This window comes from Otolemur garnettii, unplaced genomic scaffold, assembly GCF_000181295.1.
Source record: "Otolemur garnettii isolate 467f Iridium unplaced genomic scaffold, OtoGar3 scaffold00053, whole genome shotgun sequence".
In the NCBI taxonomy this organism is placed as follows: domain Eukaryota; kingdom Metazoa; phylum Chordata; class Mammalia; order Primates; family Galagidae; genus Otolemur; species Otolemur garnettii.
The window spans coordinates 9,115,506-9,121,711 of record NW_003852448.1 but is presented as its reverse complement, the minus strand read 5'-3'; the positions used below and the strand labels follow the sequence as shown (position 1 = coordinate 9,121,711).

Below are 6,206 nucleotides of genomic sequence, written 5' to 3'. Positions count from 1 at the left end.
CAGTACAGGGCAGCGCCTGTGGGTCAGTGAGTGGAAGGTTGCTGTGAGCTGAGATGCCACGGCACTCTACCCAGGGGAACAGCATGAGGCTGTTGTCTATAAAAAAAAAAAAAAAAAAGGAGGTTGCTTAGTGAGACTGCAATCAGAGCAAATGGAATTGAATGCTCTTTAGGGTATTTTCTCAGGCCGTGGAAAATTACTATGAATTATCCTTGTTCCAAAGTATTTTCCCTTGAAATGAGGCCAAAATACTTACATCCACCCAACTGAGACCCTCAGTGGCTCCTTGATTACTGGCAGCAGATGGCTCCATCCTGTCACTCAGTTTCACTGGCTTGTCACTGCCAGTGTCTTGGCCTATGACTACAACAATGACAACTGCAATAAAAAAATAGCCAGGCATTGTGGCAGGCACCTGTAGTCCCAGCTACTTGGGAGGCTAAGGTAAGAGAATCACTTAAGCCCAAGAGTTTGAGGTTGCTGTGAGCTGTGACTCCACTCATGACACTCTACCCAGGGCAACTTAGTGAGATTGTCTCAAAAGAAAATTCTTCCTCTCATTCATCTCTCAAGCCTCTCACTCCCATCACTGGAGGAAACCCACTCATGTTAACCATGTATGTATTTATTCTTCCATAGGTAATGGGAAGTTGTGAGTTACTGGTGCATATTTCCTCCTGCTTTTTCTGTAAACCAAATGGTATCATAATGTGTACACTGTACTATGTCTTTTAAAATCTAACTTAATTTTATACAAATAAGACATTTTTTTTGAAATGCACAAAGTGATTATTGATTCCAAACAGTGAGTCCTGGGAAGGGGTGGCACCCACACTGCCAGAAGGGAGCTCCGCCTGGCCCTCCAGACACAGACACCACAGTTGGCCATCACCCGGGCGGGCGGGTGTCTTGGACCTGAGGGAGGCAACGGCTCAGACGGTGGGAGGATGAAGCTGTTGTAGTGCTAGATGTTTCTCTTCAGGATCTCGGAGCAGGGGCACAGCACACACTCGAAGCGCAGCCCGCCCAGTTGCACACACTTGAGGCGGCCCGGGGGAACTACCGTGGCTGCATGCGGCCCGTTCATTAGTAGTGCAATCTCCCTGAAATAGTTGGAGGGACCAGGACGCCCCACCTCCACGTACTCCTCCCCGACTGACGCGGTGCCCTCAGTGATGATAAAGTCGTCGTCTCCTGGCTCCCCCCGGACAACAATTTTCTCTCCATCTTCAAACTCAACGGGCTCTAGTGCATTAGCCACAGTCAGGCGCTCCCACTTCTCCAGCGCCTCTAGGATCGACACCTTGCTCAGGAAGTCCTTGTACACCTTGCGTTTTCTCCGCGTGCTGCCCATGAGGATGCGCTGGTAGCTGTCCCAGTCAATGCCCCAGAGCTTGAGGTCCATCTTGGCTTTTACCGTTGAGGCCCTGGGGGTGCCATAAATGAGTGCCAGCTCCCCAAAGCTGCCTCCCTCACTGATGCTGGTCACCCACTCTCCATTCACATACACGTCCACTTCTCTTTGGTCAATTACATAGAAATTATCTCCTTCCTTCCCTTGCTGTATAACTGTCTCCCCAGAGATGTGAGTGATAAGGAACATGGCATTGAATATGTCACTTCTCTCATTGTCATCAAGATGAGAAAAGAGTACATTCTTAGAGATGGCTTTGGCCAGTGCTGCATGGTCTTATAGTCCTTGGGAACCACCTTTCTGACCCAGGAGACAGCATCCTTTTCTGTTTACACCCCGGCACTCACACGCTTGCACCAATGGGGGCCTTCACCATAGGGTTGGGAGGGGCAGGAGAAACTTCCTCATCGAGGGAGTCCAACTGCGAGTTTCTCTTCTGCTGAGCCAAACTCTGTCTGTTTTCTTCCTTCTCCAGCTTCTCAAAGAGCTCCTGGAGGAACTTCCTGGGGGTGGTCCAGCTTGTAGATGCAGGGGTGCACCACACAGTTTTTGAGGACCTGCTGGATGCAGTGCTTCTGAACATAGAGCTCACATCCTCAGTCTTCCTCCTCAGAGGGGGCCCTGGCTGGAAGCCATGGTGAGGGTGCCTTCTTCTGTCCTGGATACACAGCACCCGAGGTGTGGAGGTGGTTGCAAGAAGACACGGGGACGTGGGGACAGCCCACAATACAGCATTCTTTGTACCCCAAAGGTAATGGAGTAACAAAAATTCAAAAGTTCCCAGGAGCCTTTCATGCTATAAAGGAACTGAACCAGGTTTCTAGTGGGTATTTGGGGTAACATTACCAGGAGGCACAGCAGAGTAAAGGGAGGTTTGGGAATAATTACAGTGGGATCTGGACTTGAACGGGGCACCTCTTGATCTATTGTCAAATGCTCTACCCCTGAGCTATACCTACTCTTGAGGATAAGCTTGCCTCTTTAGCACTTCTCACTTTGGTAACTATACCCAAGGTATCTGCAATATCAATAATATCCACTGGTTTTGAATATTTATAATGTACCAGACAAACTGTTCTAAGAACTTCATATATACAATTTAAAAATTATTTGTGATAGTACTATCATCCCCACCATCATCATCGATGAAGTGACACAGGGAATTGAAGAAGCTTGTCCTAAATCATAGTGAGTTAAGTGACAGAATCGAGTATAAACAGCCCCTACATTATCCTGCCTCGACTAATGCTGACTGATCTTTAGGATGGGCTCCAGGCTCTGGTACGTCTGCGATCAGCCCTCTCCCTGCTCTGTCCCCTACCTCTTCCCTGCCATCCCACCCTTTGCATACAATGGGGTTGCCCAGAGAAGCAGAGAAGGCAGCCTGATCCTGTGCCTTAAGAAGACCCAACAGGCTTCTGCAAGTCAGAAGGTTTGAACTGAGGTTTTCTAAATATGTGCATTCATTACCTTTTGTATGAGTATCTCACATGGCTCAGAACTGGAAATGTACACGATGGTATGCAGAGAAAAATTAAGACTCCATTCCAGCCCTGTCACCCAGCTGCCATGTTACCTCTTTTATACCTTTAAAAGGGAAACACTTCTCTTAGACCCTCAGAGTTAGTGAATTTTAGTTTATTACAGTGTTTATAGCTACATACAAATATGTACACAAAACTAGATATAAATGCCTTGTACTTGCAATTTCATATACTCTACAGACAAAATAATTTTAGAAATAAATATAAATGAAGTCACAAATCTAATAACATTCAGATTAATAGCCAGATGAAATTGGCTTGCCAGAACTAACAGGTTCTTTGCAATGTGCTTGTGAGGCTGTCCGTGCCTGTGAAGACCTGCTGGTCCCTGCCATGCATCTTGGAAACTGCCTCTGAGAACAAACCTATCATTTAGCCTCTTGTGCACCGATACCTCTCTGGTAGACTTAACCTGGGCTAAGGTGCTTTTGCCATCACAAGTATTAACGTGCTGTATGCATGGCTAAATCACAAACACACAGGTGCAGCCACACTCAAGCACTGAATACTAGAAGCAGCTCTTGATTATGAGGAGGCCATTCAAGCAAGCCATACCACGCCTACATTAAAAATGTGGAGATTGGCAGGATGCAGTGGCTCATGCCTGTCATCCTATCACTCTGGGAGACTGAGGCAGGTGGATTGCTTGAGCTCAGGAGTTCTAGACCAGCCTGAGCAAGATTGTGACCCCATTTCTACTAAAAAATAGAAGAACTAGCCAGGCGTGGTAGTGTGTGCCTATAGTCCCAGCTACTTGGGAAGCGGAGGCAAAAGGATTGCTCAAGCCCAAGTTTGAAGTTGCTGTGAGCTACAATGACTTGACAGCACTCTACCAGGGAAACACAATGAGATTCTGTCTAAAAAAAAAAAAAAAACAATGTGAAGATTGTTATTAAAATATGAATAAGGCTCAGCGCCTATAGCTCAACCAGCTAAGGCGCCAGCCACGTACACCTAAGGTGGCGGGTTCGAATCCCCAGCCCGGACCCGCCAAACAACAATGACGGCTGCAACCAAAAAATGGCCGGGCGCTGTGGCGGGCGCCTGTGGTCCCAGCTACTTGGGAGGCGGAGGCAGGAGACTCGCTTGAGCCCAGGAGTTGGACGTTGCTGTGAGCTGTAATGCCACGGCACTCTACCCAGGAGGACAGCTTGAGGCTCTGTCTCCAAAAAATAAAATAAAATAAAATAAAATATGAATAGAAAAATTCTTAGAAAAGATCAGGTACTGCTGAAAACCACTAATTAAGCCATGTCCCCCATGCTACCCACCTGAAAGGAGACTCAGGCTCACCTGTGCATGATCTAGCAGTTGACAAGAGTCAGGATGAGGACCCCGAGGATTCATTTCTGCCCCAGAATCTCAATCTCAGAGCCCACCAGGATCCCAGGCTGCCCACCTCTCTCCTCCTTCCTGATCACCTCCCCCCCAGCCAGGGGAGATGAGTTTTTCTGAGGAAAACACCATCCTGAGGAATAATGGGCTGGTAAGCTGCTTTGAGGTCTGTTGTCCTGCCATCCAGTTCATGGAATCAAAGCAAAGCTTTTAAAAGATCATTTTGTCAAGACATCATTGTGATGCTATTTCACTCATTTTAAAAGTTCAGTACTGAAGGCAGAACTCTGTTTTTGCAGTAATATTACAAGAATGCAATTTTAGGAGCACAGGACTGTGATAAAAACAACGTTTTCAGCAAGGAAGTCTTTAGTAAATCCTAAGAAAATTAAGCGGAAATGTCATTGGAACTAGTTGTGGTATATACATAACACAACTGCATCCAAGCAAGCCATGATATTCTACCAATTGATATAAAAGCTGAATTTGCTTAAAAAGAAAGAAGTAATTTATATGCAAATGAACTATTTTTGTGGCAGCTAATTTACTTACTGCAGGAAAATATTTCATTATGGTAGTATGCACTTTTTCTTGTGTCTTTGAAAGTAGCTAAGAATAGAATTATTTTGTGGGTCTACCCAAATACTGAAACAAATATGGCTATCAATAAGTAAATAGTTCCCCAAAGTACATAATGTAAATGACTTTTAGCTCATTTACTCTCCAAATCATGCTTACTTGGACAACATAGTATATATATGGTTACCAGTCAGGTGGCTAGGGAGCCTGGCTGTGACCAAGGGGCAACCCCACCCCCACCCCACCCCACCCCACCCTCGCCCCCTGCCTCCCACGTTCAAAAAGATCTGCAAGAGGAAGGTGAGGGGGGACTGTGACAGGACGCTGGAGGAAGGTGAAGCAGGTCCTGTTTTTAGCGGATGCAGGCTCTTTGAAGACCCGGGTTAGACCCTGGAAATCCTAAAAGCTAACACAGGGGGCGCCTGGATTTGAACCAGGGACCTCTTGATCTGCAGTCAAATGCTCTACCCCTGAGCTACACCCCCACACAGGTGTAACATGTTGCTCACACCTTGACAGCCCGACAACCTCAGCAGCACCTGCCCAGGGACTGTCTCCAGCCACAGGTTCCCGGCAGAGCTTCCCCTCACACTCCCGCGCACTTTCTATCCAAGAATGGAGGGTCAACTGACACGGAGACGGGCAGCTCAGCGGCTCAGTACCAGGACAGGGGCACCCAGGTCACCTGGGCCCTTTCACCCGCCAGCTCCGTCTGGGAGAGCCCAGGCGCACCTCGCGGCACCTCGGCAGGCGTCCTCACCCCTAATCTGGGCTCTATCCTACCTCTTTCCTTCTCCTCTTCTCGTCTTCATCCTCCTCATCCTTCCTCTTCCCATGACCCCTGCGGTCACCCGCGGCCCTGCTCTACACTCTGTCGTATCTCTCTCCACCAAGATCCTGAGGCCTTGTAAACTGGTGCCAGTAAACTGAACATCCACCCTGGCTGCAGGCATCATGCACCAAGCTCCGTAAATAAAAGGTGGGCCATTTATTTTGGAAAACAAAACAGGTGACCAAAGCTAGGAAAATGGAATAACAAAAGCCATAGCAGAGAACTTGTCCTACTAAACATTAGAACATCCAATAAACACAGGGATGAGAACAGGGCAAGGACAGAACTCCTGGAATCCAGGCCTATAATACATCTGCAAATGTAATGAAAGGCAATCGCTAAGGTTCACAAAGCAGCAAGTATTTCCACAACAACCCTGTAAGACTGGTGCTGTGATTGTTGAGCCCATTTTACAGAATAGGACAGTGAGGCACAAAGATGTTAAATAAGTTGTTTGACATCAAATAATTAGTAAGCGGAAACTAATTAGTAAGTGCAAACT

At 47.1% G+C, this 6,206-nt stretch overlaps 1 non-coding gene and 1 pseudogene across 1 annotated transcript; both read right to left on the bottom strand.

Annotated features, from left to right (window-relative positions):
• The window catches only part of LOC100947353, a 64,254-nt pseudogene extending 59,995 nt beyond the window's left edge, over positions 1-4,259 (bottom strand).
• A 1,026-nt stretch (positions 4,260-5,285) lies between these two features.
• On the bottom strand, positions 5,286-5,357 carry TRNAC-GCA. Its single transcript has one exon. It is a non-coding gene; the product is annotated as a tRNA-Cys (tRNA).
• Between the last annotated feature and the right edge of the window lie 849 nt (positions 5,358-6,206).